The sequence below is a fragment of the Pinus tabuliformis genome, chromosome 9 (assembly GCF_031772625.1).
Source record: "Pinus tabuliformis cultivar Carrire ecotype Pingquan chromosome 9, CPIR1, whole genome shotgun sequence".
Classification (NCBI taxonomy): domain Eukaryota; kingdom Viridiplantae; phylum Streptophyta; class Pinopsida; order Pinales; family Pinaceae; genus Pinus; species Pinus tabuliformis.
The window spans coordinates 1,289,357,528-1,289,377,367 of NC_142307.1; positions in this window are offsets into that span (position 1 = coordinate 1,289,357,528).

Sequence of the window (19,840 nt, forward strand, 5' to 3'; positions counted from 1 at the left end):
TTGCAGTAACATGGTATCATCTCCCTTTCCTAGAACTATGTTTTTCCCTATCTATTCCCTATATTAAAACCCTAATTCAATTGCATTTCCCTTCATGCAAAACTCCTTATGCAAATTGAATGTCCCTCCCTACGATCAAAGCACACAGTGAAACCCTAATTCCCCATGGTAAAAGCATGATGAAGCTGCCACTGTCCTAAATGAATTGCTGTTACGAAAATTAGTTGGCAGTGATTATTAAAAAGGTTTCATTGTCCCCCTAAACCTAATTCCTAATATCCTCTCTTTTCCATAATTCCCAAATTACCAATTCCCTCTCCCTTCCATTGTAACATAATCACAGCAATCCCCTCTCCCTTCCTCTTGCAATCAAATACCCTAACCCCCTGTTTCCCAAAGCATCAAATGGCCATTCCAAAAGTTATAAAACACAGAGTATGCTCCTCGAGGACATGCAAAAGCAAAATGAAATGAGCTGCCTGTTACTTGTACATAAGTGATGCTGCCCTGTCCCCCTATGCCCATGACATCCTCCCCTCCATCATGAAGATTTTCATTGTCCTTTCCCTTGATGCTTAAAAAACACAGTTTCCCTAAATAAAGTATTGATTTGCAAATGTTGAAAGATGGAATGACATGTTTAGCATTATGTGATGTTTTCCTTCAAAATTCCCTGCTTATATATATTTTTCCCTTTCCTATATGTAAATTCCCTCCCCTAACACGTCCCTCATGATGTTTCCCCTTGAAAACAGCATACTTCACAGCATTTTGCAGGCAGGGCAGCGGTCATTTTGACTTGTTTATTCCACCTTGCTCAATAACAACACCATGTCAACTACTGAGACTAATGAGCAAGGTGATGACCGATCATCATCTTCTGAGATTGAGACACAGCGGAGGCCTCGTAGGGGAGGCAAAGGTGGTCACCACAGGAGAGAAGAGCCCACATCATTGACAGAGTTGCCCATTGGCAGTGGCTTGTTTTCAGCACATGGCTTGTTATCAGTTTTGTGAGAGGCTGTCACACATTCAGCATCACAGAGAGTTGGCCCGGTTGTTTGTCCTACATCTCCATGACAGGCAGGTCACCCTTGCAGGGGTGAATTTTGTGTTTTCTCCAGAGGCTATCACAGAGGCTACCGGGATACCCAATGTGGGTGAGGTGTGGCCGAAGCGCAAGTGGCTGGATCTAGTATACTATGAGCCATATGTCAGGCCTACACATGTGCGTAACTTGACAAGGAACTTTCCTATCAAGTTCCTCTGAGCAGAGTATGTAGATATCATGAGACTCATTATGCACTACTTCACATGCGAGGGGAGATTCTCACGGGTAGGTCCTGGTCATATCCGCATGCTAATGCACTTCACCAGAGTGAGGATGATGAACATCTCAGCATACTTATTTCACGACACTCAGAGGATGGTCTCTATCTTTCAGAGACAGACCCTAGTACAGCAACTTCGGAGCCTATGCCATCATGGTCTTATTCAGCTAGTAGTTTCCTATCAGCTGAGCCAACAGGGCATTCCTTGGGCAGATTTTATCTCCCGAGAGTTTTTTACACAGCCACATCCAGAGCCAGAGGCAGTTCACGAGGAGGGAGGGCCATCACATCAGCCCGAGACCAGCATTCCGAGACACATGGCTTCTTCTCCTAGGGTCACATATCAGAGAGGTCATAGGACCTTATTTGCAGCAGCTCGACGAGTACTTTCTCCACAGTCGGTGGAAGGGGTCTCGTCATCATCTTCAGAGCAACGAGTGTTATCTCCACACCAGGTGGAAGGGGCCTCGCTTTCTTCATCGGCACAGGCAGTACGAGAGGGCAAGCAGCCCATGGTTGAGGATGAGGCAGTTGGCGAGGCACATGATGATTTCATTGGTCGTGATGCCCGCTCTCCTCCTTTAGATTTTTATGAGATTATCAGGCAGAGAGAGGAGGAGAACCTCGTGTTGCAGCAAAAGCTCCAAATGGCTCAATGGACCATCACTTATCTAGAATAGCGCACCAAACAATTAGAAGAAGAAAAAGAACTTGATGAGCTATGGAGGATCCGCAATGATCGAACTTTGAACCGTAGGAGGCCCGGTGACCCATTGCCTGCTGATCGGGAGTCCATGCTTATCAGTGTGAATGCACACTTGGAGAGATTGTTGGAGAAGGCAAATCATGACAAAGAGCTGCTATGCAACATGAAAACACACTATTGGGCAAGATTGCATGTTTGCAAGGCTAAAATGAAAATTCTCCAAAGGAAGCTGTCAGAGGCCTAGAAGAAGAAGAAAAGGACAAACCCACTCCGTATCTTGGCTGAGGCATCCCTCACTCATCATGGTACTGATAAGCCTTGATCTAGCATCAAAATCTGAAAATTTTGAGAATTTTGGAGCATTTTGCAAATTTTTGGTAAAATTACAGGTTTTTCCCGTGGAATGGTCTCACCCCGGGTGAGACCATTTTGGAGGACTGCTCGGAATTTTGAAAACTTGGCATTTTTGGAAAGGGCATGCAAAGAGAAAAATTACCAATACTTGGGAGAAGCCTGATTTTGAGATTTGAGCCTCCAAAAGCTCAAAATACATCAAAAAAATGACTTTCTGCCCACTTTTTGAGTTGCAGAAAGTGACCTTGGGAGAAATGGTTTTTGAGGGGGAAAAACAACTCCAAATTCAGAAATTCCACTTGGGATGGAAATTAGACAGACCAAGCTTTCCAATGAGCCATCTTGCACCTGATTTGGACCAGTGGAACCCACTCAAAAGTTGCTGCAAAGGGGCGTGACCATTTGAACAGGGGGCGCGACCATTCGAGCCAGCTTTGCTAGAATTGACCTTTTTTGTCAAAAAACACTGTTTTGACTATGGTTGACTATTTTTACTTGTAGATGATGGATAAATGTAATATTTTCATGGCACTTTGATAGATTTTATCTCTCTTTACCCTTCTAGAAGCTTCCTTGATGTAAAAAGTGAATAATTAATGCATGAATCAGTTAGCTAAGTAATAGAGGCAAGTTGTTGGACTGCCTATTATCTAGTGCTTAATTTAGAATTAGTTCAAACTGCCCCTAGGAAGCTGAGCTCGACCCCTAGAGGTGGGGAAAGGAGTTAGATGGTCTAGATGGTCTATATTATGCTCTCTCCTTCTCATTTTCATGTTTGGACTCTTGTGGGAGAAACATTATTGTGTATTGTACATCTATTTCTGCAATTTAAGGAAAGGAAAGCCAGGGTTTTGCAGATTTCATTGTGGATTCTTGTGGATCATTGTGTTGATGGTGTGTCTTCTAATTGTTACTGTAAGTTTGTTTATGTGTTACATCTCTCTTTCTTTGCTGCTATTTGCACAAGATGAAGTGATAAAGTTTGAATTCATGCATGCCATGCTCAGCTTTTAATTCTGTTCAATATCTATGTTTTCCACTGTTTAAAGAGGATTCAAAGTCCTTGTTTGCCCTCTTTAACCTCCTCTCTTTCTTCCCTGATCACTCATCCAAGCCAAAGGCATCAGCACAAGTTCCTACCTTGCCCCAAAGAACCCCCTGCAAAAACTGAGCCCAATCCCCGCACCCTGAATTGCACTCCCTCCAATTGCCACCAAAAACCCCAAAAATCATTAAATCCAAACCCCCTATCAATTTACTAGCCTAAAATCTTTATTCTTAATTGGTCAGCCTAATCATATTGAAAGATCTATCAAATCTGACCCGAGAGAGCCTTCTCATACCTCGTAGGGCTAGCTACGAGGTGAAATGGTTTGATGTAGCCTTGAGAGTTTGTCTATCTCAGCCTAGGTGAATTCCAAGCGCTAACATATTGGCGACCATACTGGGGAGAACAAAATTGTTGTTGATTGATGTGTTTGTTTCATAAGTCTTAGATGGAGCCTGAAGTTACGCCAGAAGCCTTTGAAAACGCTCTTGTTTTACATCAGCGTTAGTAGATAACGCTGCTTCAGTCAATCTCCGTGAGCTTGTGAATACGACCACTTCATTTGCATTTCACCCCAGTACATGTATCAAGTTCAGACCTGATTGTTGATGGTGAACAACGATCAGACACTTGAAAGGCTGAAATCATTCACTGGCGACTCCTTTCACTGAAGAATCCAGCAACCTGTGCTTCATGGTGACTTCACTGCAGAGAGATCAGTAGCTTTGAGATTTCTCAAGATGGATCAGATTGCAAGAAGATATGCTCCCTTGAGCTGAGATCACATTCCAGGTTTTCCGAATAAGATGCCCAAGGTAGATTGGTCAAGGAATCTGCCCACATTTAACGCTGATGGTAAGAAGGATGCTGCTTTACATTTGATTAGATTTCATATGCATGTTCGCAAGTTAAAGATCAATTTTCCTGAGGACTGTTTGATGAAAATGTTTATGGCTACTCTGGAAGATGAAGCCCGATTCTGGTATGAAAGTTTGCCATCTGCTTCAATTTATTGTTTAAGGGATTTTCATACCGTGTTCTTTGAAAAGTATAAAGAATCATATCCATCTTTGATTTTAGTTCAGAACTGTTGTAGCCATGTACATAATTTTATTGAAAGCCTTGAGAAGTATTATGAAGATGATAATTTTATGGATGTTGAGATCATGGAGGCTTTGTATGAGAATCCATTTCAGCAACATGAAGAGAACCTAGAGGATTCCCATAGAGACGATCATGAAAATTTGCAGCAGGACCAAGATCTTAGTATGGTGGAAAATGAAAAAATTTCGCCTCTTGAAAATCAACAGAAATTGCATGAAATGGATCAGCAGTATGAGGAAAATCTGTATACTCCTTCACTTGAAATCAATGAAGATAATCACTGTTTGAGCAGAAGAAAACAAAAGGCATTATCTCCTTTGTCCGAAGAGGAGATAGATCAGCTCTTGAGAGGTCTTGCTCCAGCTCAAGTTAATGCAGATTTCCAGTGCACACATGGTCAAGAAGATGATGGTGGACCTTCTTCCTCTTCTGAAAAGGATGACAATCTTGTAAGCAGCTTTATAGATCAGCAGGTTGAAATTTGTTATATGGCTGAAATTGATGAAAGAGAAAAGCTTATTTCAGATCTGCCCACAGAAGAAGACAGCATGCCAAGCCTACATGAGGAGGTAATTCAGTCAGTTCATGAAAATCAAGATGAGATCTTCATTCAAGTAAGTGAAACAGTTCCTTTGGATGAATTTATGGTAGATGATAGAACTGTCATTTTTGCACCTCAAGAATCAGCTGAAGTTTCTTTCCTTATGATTGAAGAATGTAATGAGAATCCGGCTGTCATATCATATGAAGATCACCTACCATATTGTCTGACCACCGAAGATTATAGCATACAGGATTACCTTTCAGATTCTTCATATGTTTCATGTGCTGAAGTGTTTTTCCGAGAAGAGATCTGCTCATCCATTTGTTCAGAATTTTTTGAAGCCCATGAGCATACTTTTACCGAAGCACATGATGAAGGCAGATCAGAATTTGAAACAAAGGACACCTTGATCTTTCAGCAGGAGGTGGCAGTGGCAAATCTTTATGTTTTTCATGATCCTCTAGCAAGTTTGTTGCAGCCAGCAGTGATAATGTTTATTGCAGTGTTCAGTGATGAAGGAGATCATGGTCAGCTATGTCTTTGGATGCCCAGTTACCACTATCTATTGTTGATCATGAGATCTAATCAGGAGAATCAATCAAGAAGGCATCTGCTTGATTGGTTGCATTGGCATTTTGATATAGTTTGATGTATATAGTCTTGTTAGAAACACCGGTGGTTGTCATCATGATTTCACATCTTGATGGACTGCTGCCCTTCTCTTGTTTTAGTTAAGTCAGTCATGAGTCATTTGTGTTTGGTCTATTGAGTGAGTTTTTTCAAGTTATTTCAGTTTGCTATCGAGTTTGTTTGAGTCATAGTCCTTTGAAAGTTTTCAGTTTATAATCCAAATCAAATAATGTCTGTTCGAGTATGGTTATATTTGTACTAGTTGATTCCATTGCCCAATGAATAAAGCACTGGTCTGCTCTCCCAAGAGGTCTGAGGTTCTTGGCACCTCCAAGGAGCTGCCATCCCCATTGGAGCCAATGTTAGTGTCGGTCTTGAGCCCTCCATCAGTGATCAATAGCTCTTTGCATATGCATTTATAGGTGTCTCATCAGTGTCAATTTTGCATCCCACTAGGCATGCCATAACACTGAATGGAGGAGCTGGTCTTTGTTCCCTTCTTGGCTTTGCTGGATCAGGTCATACAACAATGTAATTGAGTCATGCTTGTTCTTATTTTTTTTGTCTTGAGATCCCATGGTCTTAGGTCTAGGGTTTTGAGTCAAAATCATTTCAAGGTAATGAGTCATGGTCAGTAAGTGCCCAGCAAGCCGGAAGGAATTTTGTACATATGTTTCATTATCATTTTCTTCAGCTATAGCTCACTTTATGCCTTGGATTTAAAAAACCCTGTTTTTAAGTCCAAGGCCATGAGGAATTTGTAAAAATAAAGAAATTTCCAAAAATTTGTAAAAGTGCCGGCAAAAACCCTGGTTCCTTCACTACAGTCCATCAGGCGGTCAACCTGCAAAAAGAACGGAGTCAAACGCATCAAAAGAGCTCATTTCAGGACAAAAAGACTCTAAACAGTGTTAAAAAGAAAAGCAAGCTGAAAACATTAGAAAGTGGGTTCTAAAGTTAATTTTTTTTTTAAAATGACCCTATAAAAGCTAACTTCCCTCTTTAGTCACTCTTATTGTGCAATTGAAAGTGAAAATTTCGTGCTAGAGGCAAAGAAGGCGATTTCGTGGCAATTTTCTGCAAATCCAGCGCTTGGGAAGGTGCGCGACCATTCCACAGGTGTGCGCGACCACCTGGGTGGTGCGCGACCATTCCACGAGCATTTCCCTGTGTAAATTTACACAGGCGCGACCATTCCAGTGGTGCGCGACCATTCCAGGGTGGTGCGCGACCATTTGGTCCGCCTGCACAGAAAACTCACCAAAATTCATCCAAACTCCAAATTTCTCCAAATTTGCTCGGGTTTTTTCCAAGGTATGCCTCCTTTATCAAGTTTATGAGTGTGTCATGGTTTCAAAGGAGATTTATGGTCATGTTTTGTCATGCAAGAAAACAATGAAAAATAGGTTAAATGATGGTTGTTTTGCAAGCACATGCTTTGATAGTTTGTTCGTTTTTCAAGGTGATTTTTCCTTTATTCCCTTCCATTATTTTCCCATGTTAAATCACAAGTGTTAAAATGTCATATTCATTAATCATATTTGCAAATTAACCATACAAACCCTACCCCCAAATCCTATGAAACCCTAACCCCTTCTAAACCATTTCAAACCCTAATTTTTTACCATGTTATATGCTCAAAACCTAAACACTAGTATACACAGCAAAGTAAAAAGGAAAACATTGTAAAAAAACAAAAAGAAAAGTGATGACAAGGCATGCACACAAGAAATTGTAAAAACAGTGAAAATTACCATTTGCATAGCCTTAAAAAAAAAAATAAAGAAAAATGTCATCTTGCTGTATGATGTCAAAGGTTACAAGCTGTGTAAAATTCATGATAAAATTCATTAAAGGTATCAGCTGCTAGTTATCCAAAAAGAGCAGTCTTGCTGTGGTTAGAGTTTGCAGTAACATGGTATCATCTCCCTTTCCTAGAACTCTGTTTTTCCCTATCTATTCCCTATATTAAAACCCTAATTCAATTGCATTTCCCTTCATGCAAAACTCCTTATGCAAATTGAATGTCCCTCCCTACGATCAAAGCACACAGTGAAACCCTAATTCCCCATGGTAAAAGCATGATGAAGCTGCCACTGTCCTAAATGAATTGCTGTTACGAAAATTAGTTGGCAGTGATTATTAAAAAGGTTTCATTGTCCCCATAAACCTAATTCCTAATATCCTCTCTTTTCCCTAATTCCCAAATTACCAATTCCCTCTCCCTTCCATTGTAACATAATCACAGCAATCCCCTCTCCCTTCCTCTTGCAATCAAATACCCTAACTCCCTGTTTCCCAAAGCATCAAATGGCCATTCCAAAAGTTATAAAAAACAGAGTATGCTCCTCGAGGACATGCAAAAGCAAAATGAAATGAGCTGCCTGTTACTTGTACATAAGTGATGCTGCCCTATCCCCCTATGCCCATGACATCCTCCCCTCCATCATGAAGATTTTCATTGTCCTTTCCCTTGATGCTTAAAAAACACAGTTTCCCTAAATAAAGTATTGATTTGCAAATGTTGAAAGATGGAATGACATGTTTAGCATTATGTGATGTTTTCCTTCAAAATTCTCTGCTTATATATATTTTTCCCTTTCCTATATGTAAATTCCCTCCCCTAACACGTCCCTCATGATGTTTCCCCTTGAAAACAGCATACTTCACAGCATTTTGCAGGCAGGGCAGCGGTCATTTTGACTTGTTTATTCCACCTTGCTCAATAACAACACCATGTCAACTACTGAGACTAATGAGCAAGGTGATGACCGATCATCATCTTCTGAGATTGAGACACAGCGGAGGCCTCGTAGGGGAGGAAAAGGTGTTCACCACAGGAGAGAAGAGCCCACATCATTGACAGAGTTGCAGGATTGCCCATTGGCAGTGGCTTGTTTTCAGCACATGGCTTGTTATCAGTTTTGTGAGAGGCTGTCACACATTCAGCATCACAGAGAGTTGGCCCGGTTGTTTGTCCTACATCTCCATGACAGGCAGGTCACCCTTGCAGGGGTGAATTTTGTGTTTTCTCCAGAGGCTATCACAGAGGCTACCGGGATACCCAATGTGGGTGAGGTGTGGCCGAAGCGCAAGTGGCTGGATCTAGTATACTATGAGCCATATGTCAGGCCTACACATGTGCGTAACTTGACAAGGAACTTTCCTATCAAGTTCCTCCGAGCAGAGTATGTAGATATCATGAGACTCATTATGCACTACTTCACATGCGAGGGGAGATTCTCACGGGTAGGTCCTGGTCATATCCGCATGCTAATGCACTTCACCAGAGTGAGGATGATGAACATCTCAACATACTTATTTCACGACACTCAGAGGATGGTCTCTATCTTTCAGAGACAGACCCTAGTACAGCAACTTCGGAGCCTATGCCATCATGGTCTTATTCAGCTAGTAGTTTCCTATCAGCTGAGCCAGCAGGGCATTCCTTGGGCAGATTTTATCTCCCGAGAGTTTTTTACACAGCCACATCCAGAGCCAGAGGCAGTTCACAAGGAGGGAGGGCCATCACATCAGCCCGAGACCAGCATTCCGAGACACATGGCTTCTTCTCCTAGGGTCACATATCAGAGAGGTCATAGGACCTTATTTGCAGCAGCTCGACGAGTACTTTCTCCACAGCCGGTGGAAGGGGTCTCGTCATCATCTTCAGAGCAGCGAGTGTTATCTCCACACCAGGTGGAAGGGGCCTCGCTTTCTTCATCGGCACAGGCAGTACGAGAGGGCAAGCAGCCCATGGTTGAGGATGAGGCAGTTGGCGAGGCACATGATGATTTCATTGGTCGTGATGCCCGCTCTCCTCCTTTAGATTTTTATGAGATTATCAGGCAGAGAGAGGAGGAGAACCTCGTGATGCAGCAAAAGCTCCAAATGGCTCAATGGACCATCACTTATCTAGAACAGCGCACCAAACAATTAGAAGAAGAAAAAGAACTTGATGAGCTATGGAGGATCCGCAATGATCGAACTTTGAACCGTAGGAGGCCTGGTGACCCATTGCCTGCTGATCGGGAGTCCATGCTTATCAGTGTGAATGCACACTTGGAGAGATTGTTGGAGAAGGAAAATCATGACAAAGAGCTGCTACGCAACATGAAAACACACTATTGGGCAAGATTGCATGTTTGCAAGGCTAAAATGAAAATTCTCCAAAGGAAGCTGTCAGAGGCCCAGAAGAAGAAGAAAAGGACAAACCCACTCCGTATCTTGGCTGAGGCATCCCTCACTCATCATGGTACTGATAAGCCTTGATCTAGCATCAAAATCTGAAAATTTTGAGAATTTTGGAGCATTTTGCAAATTTTTGGTAAAATTACAGGTTTTTCCCGTGGAATGGTCTCACCCCGGGTGAGACCATTTTGGAGGACTGCTCGGAATTTTGAAAACTTGGCATTTTTGGAAAGGGCATGCAAAGAGAAAAATTACCAATACTTGGGAGAAGCCTGATTTTGAGATTTGAGCCTCCAAAAGCTCAAAATACATCAAAAAAATGACTTTCTGCCCACTTTTTGAGTTGCAGAAAGTGACCTTGGGAGAAATGGTTTTTGAGGGGGAAAAACAACTCCAAATTCAGAAATTCCACTTGGGATGGAAAGTAGACAGACCAAGCTTTCCAATGAGCCATCTTGCCTCTGATTTGGACCAGTGGAACCCACTCAAAAGTTGCTGCAAAGGGGCGCGACCATTTGAACAGGGGGCGCGACCATTCGAGCCAGCTTTGCCAGAATTGACCTTTTTTGTCAAAAAACACTGTTTTGACTATGGTTGACTATTTTTACTTGTAGATGATGGATAAATGTAATATTTTCATGGCACTTTGATATATTTTATCTCTCTTTACCCTTCTAGAAGCTTCCTTGATGTAAAAAGTGAATAATTAATGCATGAATCAGTTAGCTAAGTAATAGAGGCAAGTTGTTGGACTGCCTATTATCTAGTGCTTAATTTAGAATTAGTTCAAACTGCCCCTAGGAAGCTGAGCTCGACCCCTAGAGGTGGGGAAAGGAGTTAGATGGTCTAGATGGTCTATATTATGCTCTCTCCTTCTCATTTTCATGTTTGGACTCTTGTGGGAGAAACATTATTGTGTATTGTACATCTATTTCTGCAATTTAAGGAAAGGAAAGCCAGGGTTTTGCAGATTTCATTGTGGATTCTTGTAGATCATTGTGTTGATGGTGTGTCTTCTAATTGTTACTGTAAGTTTGTTTATGTGTTACATCTCTCTTTCTTTGCTGCTATTTGAACAAGATGAAGTGATAAAGTTTGAATTCATGCATGCCATGCTCAGCTTTTAATTCTGTTCAATATCTATGTTTTCCACTGTTTAAAGAGGATTCAAAGTCCTTGTTTGCCCTCTTTAACCTCCTCTCTTTCTTCCCTGATCACTCATCCAAGCCAAAGGCATCAGCACAAGTTCCTACCTTGCCCCAAAGAACCCCCTGCAAAAACTGAGCCCAATCCCCGCACCCTGAATTGCACTCCCTCCAATTGCCACCAAAAACCCCAAAAATCATTAAATCCAACCCCCCTATCAATTTACTAGCCTAAAATCTTTATTCTTAATTGGTCAGCCTAATCATATTGAAAGATCTATCAAATCTGACCCGAGAGAGCCTTCTCATACCTCGTAGGGCTAGCTACGAGGTGAAATGGTTTGATGTAGCCTTGAGAGTTTGTCTATCTCAGCCTAGGTGAATTCCAAGCGCTAACAGATACGACAGTTAGCTACAATGAGGCGGAGCGACACTTCCTCGAGGGACCGTGAGGTAAGTATATTAAATCTTTGAACACTTGGATTAAGATGCTATTGTGTGAAAGGCGGGTTATGCGAATAAATTAATGTTTGGGACCACGCGAAGTGGGAAGATATACAGAAGCAGAGGTAGTGAAGAATTAGAAGCTAGTCCCTTAATTTCACCCTCGCGGGAAAGTGAGGAAGAGCTCGTGAAGGTTTCTCCAAGAAGTGCGGTCAGTTTGATAAGGCAACGAATTCCGTGCTTACCATCTCCACCTACACTGCCACCCGTCTCACCCTCTTCGCCTCCATCTCCACCCACCCCACCTCCGCCACCACCACAGTTCAGTATGGTGAGTGCGATCAAACTACAAGTAGTTAGAGAAGTAGGGAATGAAGATTCAGACCAATTCTGGTTCGTGGTAAGGCCGGTACGGGAAGCACAAGGCATCGTGGATGAAAATATCAAGAAGGCTACGCTGGTAAGCACGTTGCAATATCGCACATTAACATGGTACATTAAGCATTCTAATGACCATACAAACATAGGAATCATGGAAATCCAGACCATGCTGAATAGGGAATTCAGTAGGCCAAAGTCGGAGACGCAACCAATTATTAGGTTTAAGGAGATCACAATGCTCCCGGGCAAGACCCCCTGTGATCTGGACCAAAGACTGAAGGGTATTATTCATGAAGCCAACATGAATTTGACAGATGGACAACACCACACATGGTTTGTAGCATCACTAACATCACATTTAAGGACGACACTGCCACAACAAAAAATTTCCACCCAGGTCGAAGCTTTGGAGATGGCAATGAGATTGCATGAGACCCCTATACAAGACCCCGGTATGGGAGTCCAACAAATCCACACGCAACTACAGAATCTATGTATGGAGATGTAGATTCTGAATCAGGACAGGACACCTCAGCCAGAGGCGTGCGAGGAGGTATGGTGCATAAAATGCAAAGACCAGGGGCATGACAAGGACCACTATCCAGTGTTCGCAAATTACTTGGCGGGAGGAGGGCCGATGCCATTAAGACTTGAGGCACAGGCAAGATTGAGTGCAGCGCCTACATTATGGTGCATGATTTATCAGATAGGAGGAAAACACACTGTGTATAATTGTCATCTATTGCAGAAGTATACGCAGACGACCCAACAATTGTTTTGTAATTTCTACAGGTTGGTAGGCCATGATGAACACACCTGCAGAAGCTATGAACTAATGATGGATTGGACTCCTACCTATAGGGTGCAGACCGAAATGCAAGCGCTCGACCCAAATACAGGAATGGCGCACGCTGGATTCGAGGGGTGTAGATGAGGTCGAGGTGGAATGGGACCAGGAAGGGGTCACGAACAACTAATTTGTTATAATTTCAGAGGGCCAGGGAACTATGCCTGTGATTGTACGAACTTGACAAGGACATCATGTTTGTACTGTACTCAGTTTGATCATGAGGCAAAATATTGCCCTACCTTGATAGCGAGGCTGAGGTAAAAAGGGGTACTCCAGCCTTCTCCGACTCAGAATTTGTATATGATGAGGTATGAGCCACGCGAAGAAGACTCGAATGTAAACATGATGCTCAGGAGTGGTATGATCACTGGCGATGATAAAGGTAAGTAGTCAGAAGAAAGTGTGTGGGTTCACAAGGCTCCTACAAAGGAACCCGAATTTGATTTAGAACACGCAGAGGAGACATTCATGGAAGCTAAGAAGAGCTTCACGAAGGTCTCCAATTCAGGTAGTAAGGATCAACTAGAACCACGGGTGGATCCTTCAATGCTCACTACCTTTCTGGAGACATGCATGAAACTGCTATGTGATAGGAAGGCAATAAAAGGACTATAGGAACTTATCATTAGGTGCGTGGGGTCAAGAAAACTGCACGTGGTCTGAAAACTTGGAAAACATGCATTGTGCACGGGAAGGGAAATGAGGTTGACTGTGCAAATCGACGAGTATGAAATGGATCAGGTAACCTGGATCTTGGATCGAACACGAATGTACTGCCAGAAAAAACATGGGAACACATGGGTAGACCCACGCTACAATGGCATTCTATTCAATTGTGAATGGTGAACCAACAAAAGATCTTGCCCACGGGAAGATTGTAAGGGGTAACAGTGGATATTGAAGGTGCGAGTGTGCAGGCAGATTTTGAAGTGATAGAGGTTGTCGATGACAACAATCCCTATCCCACGGTACTAGGAATAGACTGGGCCACCAATATGAATGGAGTCATAAATCTGAAGAAGCACAAAATGATATTTGAGAAAAAGTCACTACGCATAGTAGTACCACTAGATCCAGCCGAGGGAGCGCGATACACTGAACTGGTGCATGATGATGATAGTGATGATGATCTTGATTGCATCTACAAGATAACTGTGTGAGAATAGGATTGGGTGAATCTGACTGTAGATGGAAGCATTTCGTGGGAGCACGAAAGATTTTGCACTTCAGATTCAGACGAAGAAATAGAGAGATGGTAGAATCGACTGCACGAAGTAACAATGCTTAATTGCAACATGATGGTTAGATCACTGCACTGCATGACGAAAAAGGTCATGGATCTTCCTACATATGATGGGTTGACAGTAGCGGATGAATTCCTAAATAAATTTGAAAGCACAGTACCAGAACAATAGCAGTTTGCTGCTATGAAATGGGTACTTCGCGCGACGCCCGAAAGATGGTGGGGTACACATCAGAGATGTTTTGAGGACTGGCGTGAATGCAAGAGGATGATGTGCCTACGATTTGGAAAACCCCAGCTAAGGATGAGAGTCAGTCACCAGGGGAGAAAAACTTGCATGCGCACCTTTCCCAATGGTAAAGAACATATGCCATGCAGCCCGCACAAGCACACACCACTCCCCGAATAGAGAATCGGAACAAAACGCAGCAGTAGGAAAGGCGAAGCGCGCCAAGGACTATCCACGGAGAAGCATTCGATAAGGTGTGTGAAGTGCTGAATAGGGTTCACCAAGTGAGACGCATTGACTAGGACCTACACATACCAGTGGTTCAATGGGCCTATAGGACCATGTGCAAAACCCTGACTGTGGAAACGATTCCAAGGGTGCAGAATAGAGTAGGGACTGTAATTTCTGAAGAGAATGCAAAGAGGAATCCACACGTAATAGCATCCACAGGCGTAACAGTGCGCAAAGCCCAGGATGAAGAAATCACACAGCTACGCAAGGTATAACACATAAGGCTTTAGGAAACCATTCGGCGAGGGAACCTTAGAGTTCACGAACTTGAAAAAAATCGGGTACGAATGAGGAAGAAAAGCATTTTGATGGACGCAGAGGTTAAGAGGTTGGAAAACGAGATCAAGCAAGCATGTCTCCTTGATAAACCAAGGATGGAAAGGCAAGGTACAGATGATCATACCGATGAATTAGAAGACTATCGTCGAGAATTTATGACTCTGCTGCCATGGCTAGGACTACATCTCACCAAATGCAGTAACTAGGGGAGCACACTACATACGATAGAGCGCGTGACACTGAATGTCGTGAGGGAAATTGAGGGTTTTCCGTTGACTATACTGAGAAGCGAAATGGAGCCCCGCGCGGGTGGTGCAACCACCTTACTAGCCGTAGGAAGAATAGTCTCAACACTCCAGATAGTTGAAAGAGAGCGTGGGACTATAAAAGAATCTAGTTGGGAGCTACGTGATAAGGGAGGTGCGTGCAGAGTCAGCATGTCACAAGGTTCGCTCCCATGCACAGAGGGTTGCGCTGCCACGCGGGTAGGCTGGGAAGTGACCGTTGTTGTCACTGTTCATGACAGGATGTCCGGTTTGAGGCCAAATGGAGCGGGCGACAGACATTTAAGACAACAGTTATGGGCAAGATTTTGGAAAATCTGCCGCCAAGAAAGCATTGATGGCCCAGAATTGGGGGGAATGGTCGAATTTGAATTCAAAAGGCACTATAAAACTCCAGGGGCTAGCCACAAGACAACACTTGTTCACTTGAGACTTGAGTGGTTGAATAGAGCACAAAGTGTTGAGCATCGAGCGATATTCGAGCCCCTAGGTTTGCGAAAGATTGCATACAGTATAGACAAGATGACGAATACCAGGGTAGGTTTGGGCTTTGAAGAAGGAACTGCTGGCAGGGCCGCACTGACCCACACGGTACATAATGTTCCTGAAGATACTGGGGTCACACCAGAAATCCCAAAATCCCCTCAAACGCTGAGACCGAAAAAAGATAAGCAGACAATGGGACCAGTCTGCGTGTCCCTGAGGAATCCGCGGTTCAGTAAGCTATCAATGGAGGATAAGGGCAAGACTGTCACCATTGATTCAGATGAAGAGGAGGAGGACTTACAGGCTCTGATTGCTGAGGTAGAGGAAGAAGAAGACGTGGAGGCGGACATCCAACCAGTGCGCTTTGCAGCAAAATTGCCTGAGTATGTCCCTCTGCGAAAGGGGAAAGCTAAGGTACCAAAGGATATAGATGTAATGAAGAGCGTGATCCAGACCCCGCTCCTCCATGATGTAATTACCTTTGAGGGTCCAGTCCTAGGACGTGTGCCTACCCTAAAATTTGAAGATTGGGACCTCGCAAATAGCGAGAAGTTCCCACACTTAGAGACAAAGAGCCTAATGAAACATAATATGGAGGGGCTGGTGATCACATTACAACCGTGAAAATGGCTGTGCGGTGTGGAGAAGGCTGGGTTTCTTCATCTACTACAGATAGCACACTTTCACCGCGTGCCCATCGCCATTTTTGTCATTAGGAAGCTTCTTTGCCTGGTGCATGATGGGTAATTATGGCTGGAGGAGCCTATTCTCATCACGACGGATCTCATCCATAGAATTTCTTGGCTTCCCTGTAAAGGAAAGGACCCCCCGATGATAGTAGGAAAAAGCGACAATTTGGCTCTCACGAAATCCGTGAAGAAAAAATATAAGCTCGAGAAGAAAAAGAGTGGTTATGCCATCAACAATATCAAGGATAAAGGGGTGCACATAGCCACCCAACTCCTGGCTGGAGAGGTAATGAGAAAATGTCGCACTGATGAAGTACCAGCATTGGTAGTTGCATTGGCTGAACAATGTGCAGAGGGGCTCTAGTTCAACTGGGCCAAGTTCCTCTGCGAAGAATTTTTTCTCAACTGCAAGGAGGTCCAGGAGCAGGGTAAGACCTTCCACTACGCATGGTTGCTCTTGTCCATCTTACTAGTAGTGGGAGAACTACCAGAGGACAATGATTTCCTGAGCATTGAGCGTGACTTACCAGAGGCCGCAAAGTACGCGTCGCTCTGGGTTACCAAGGACGCAAAGCAGATTTGCGATATAAAGATCTTCTGGGTGCTCATGGAGGCGAGCATCCAAATGTGGATTAATAGGAGGCTGCGCCTGTCCCCCATAGTGCACAACAGTTTGTGGAGCTTTGCAGACTTCAAGGTGGACATGCACAATATTTACATCAGGGCGCGAAAGGATTCGACGCAGTAGTGGAAAAAGCTCCCATTCATAGCCACTGATGACGTGATCTTTACAGTGTTAGAGTCATGGCCTCCCGAGTGGCGCGTCCCAGATTTGGCGGAGTTGGATAAGACAACAACGTAGAAAAGGAAGGAATATTCCAAGAAGCGTGTCACCCAACTAGTTGAGAAAAGGCACAATAAAAAAGCGGCAGTTGAGGTCAGGGTAGCCCCACGGAAGAAAAGAAGGCAGCTGAAGCAATAGCAACGCCAATAGCAGAGGCCAAAATAGTGCAGCAGAGGAGGGCCAAGTAGTTTCTACAGGACAGGAGGTAGAGGACACAAACCTTGCAGAAGAGAGCATGGACCCAAGAACCACCTCAACCCAACTCAAATGGCCGCGCATCACAGAAAGATCGGGTCCAAGAAAAAAGGTCAAGGCCTTGAAGCTGACCATTGACCCGATCACCTTAACTAAAGGTGACATCCATGACATCGGTGAGATGGTTCACGATGTCCCTAGTGAAGCACTCTAAGACTTCATGATAGAGTAGAAGAATGTGTTGGGGGCCCTCAGGATGCAGCTGCAGGAGTTAAAGGTGTGGCCCCCTCAGGAAGGTATCATGTCTACCCATGTCACAGCGAGCACTTCAACAGTAGAACATATGTTGTACGCAAGGATGGCCAACACCATAGTGTTGCTAGAAGGAGCATTGGTATCGGCAGATGTGATGGACTGAATGATGGTTAGCATGATGAAAGGCCCTGGCCTTAATCTAGCTGCCCTTCCCCAAGAAACGCTCTATCAGCTACAGGATGGAATAACAGCAGAGATGTGCTCCAGGGAGAGCCGCGCGATCCAAGTTCTGAGTGAGCAGAAGATTAATATAGAACAACGTATCTTACAGTGCGACAAGCTGGTGTCTTAGAACAAAAAGTTGGTGCAGACGGTAGATGATGCTTGCCGACCCATCCTAGAGCTGGCTATCACAGCAGATCTACCGGTAGAAGTGAGGATTCACAGTCTAACAAGTGGAGTCCATGACGTTAGAGAAGAGACAACAAAGGTTCAACTGGAGCTAAATCTCTAGATTGCTGAACTGCAGTTGAAGGCACAACCTTCTACTCCCCTAGAGGTCAGAGAGCAGCGTGCTAGCACTATTGTAGTAGGGATGGAAGAGATTGGAGGTGCAGTACGCAACTGTACCACCATGTTGTAGAAGGCGCTTGAGGTCCTCACGATGTTGCAGGAGGACCCTAACATTCAGCAGCTGGAGACAGAGGGACACAAACTCTAGCAACAATATGACAACATCAGAGGGACTTTGCACACAGTAGTCCTTACTCAGTGTCTTGCAAAGATGCAGCAAGCCAAGGCATTCAAAGAGCAGGTGGACATGGCACATCATAAGGAAGTTGTTCTCAAAGCATGTGTCCAACCATGGATTAACAAGGCCTTCACCATCACGACAAATATCAAAGGCAAGCTCACACATATGTAGGGGATGTACACACTAAGGAAGGGATTTTCTCCTAACAAAGAGGATTCAGAGGAGCGCATGCAACAGGTCTAGTAAATCGCAAAGCAGTACACTACGGACCTCTGAGTAGTTTGGGACGAGTTGGAGGGACTCCACACCAAGATCGCAGTGCCGATAGAGTGACTCATGGGTGAGTCACGATGTTTGTGTTGGGGGCGTGTTAGGCATGGAATCCCCCCCACAACATGTTTTGGGGCTCAAAGCCCAAGTTTTGGTCAAATATGTTGTAAGACTCCGCGAATTGTGGGCTCAGAGCGCGAAATGTATATTGAGTCATAGGGTTGTCCACCGTAAGTGTTGTAATGTAATGTAATGCCATGTCGACCTACCCATGGTTCGCAGACCATGGGATTGTATAAATAGAGCAAGGCTCTAAGTTGTAAAGATAACAAGAGATAGATTGAGGTGATGATCTAGTAGAGCATAGAGAAGAAGTCTAAGTGTCTTGGGTCATAGTAGTAGGAATAGGCTCTGCAGCTGAGTGCGTAGAGGCCTAGTCAGCTGCGGACCCCTGCAGCTGAGTGCGTAGAGGCCTAGTAGAGTCCGCATCTGAGTGCGCGGACCCCTGCAGCTGAGTGCACAGGGCAAAGTTGAGTTTGAAACCCAAGAAGAAGAATAATAAAGAGAAGTTTGACTCCAAGTACTGTGTATCTGTTTTTGTATGATTTTCTATGCATTTATACTATTTTGGTTATCATGCGCACTTATATGATTATTGCACACTGTTAAGTATAATTGGGCTCATACATATAAGTTAAGTAATTGAATAATATCAGGTTAATATTAAGGAACATGGGTAATAACATGGATCGCACCTCAATCAGGGCTGCACGAAGGCAGCATCGCAGGTTGCGGGGGACTAATAGGTCCGTATAGCAACGTGAACGTAGGGTAAAACTGCGGACCGCCAAAAAACAATCAGACATCTCTAGGGTGCGGGAACCTAGTTCTAGCACCCTCCCATACTACTTCGGGTGAGACCTTAGTCCGCGCTCCGTGGACTGTTTTCGAAAGGGCCAGTAGTATCGAGATTTTTTTGGTTAAATCATCTTTGAACCTGGGTCAGGCCCATACAAGCCAACAAGACAGTTCGATTTTCCTAATTTCATTGCAATGAGTTAGCTTAATTAAGTCCTATTATTTTGTAGATACATCCTCATCATACTTACAGGATATTTTTTGTAAATTAGTTATAAATACTTCAATTTTTGAAGTAGTACAGGTTGGTTTCTATACGAAGAAACACTATTGTATATTTTCTGAAGCATCAACATATTTTCCAAGTAATATAGAAGCTCTTTCACAGGATTCATGTGTCAAGTTGGTGGTGAAGTACATCTATCTATCATATGT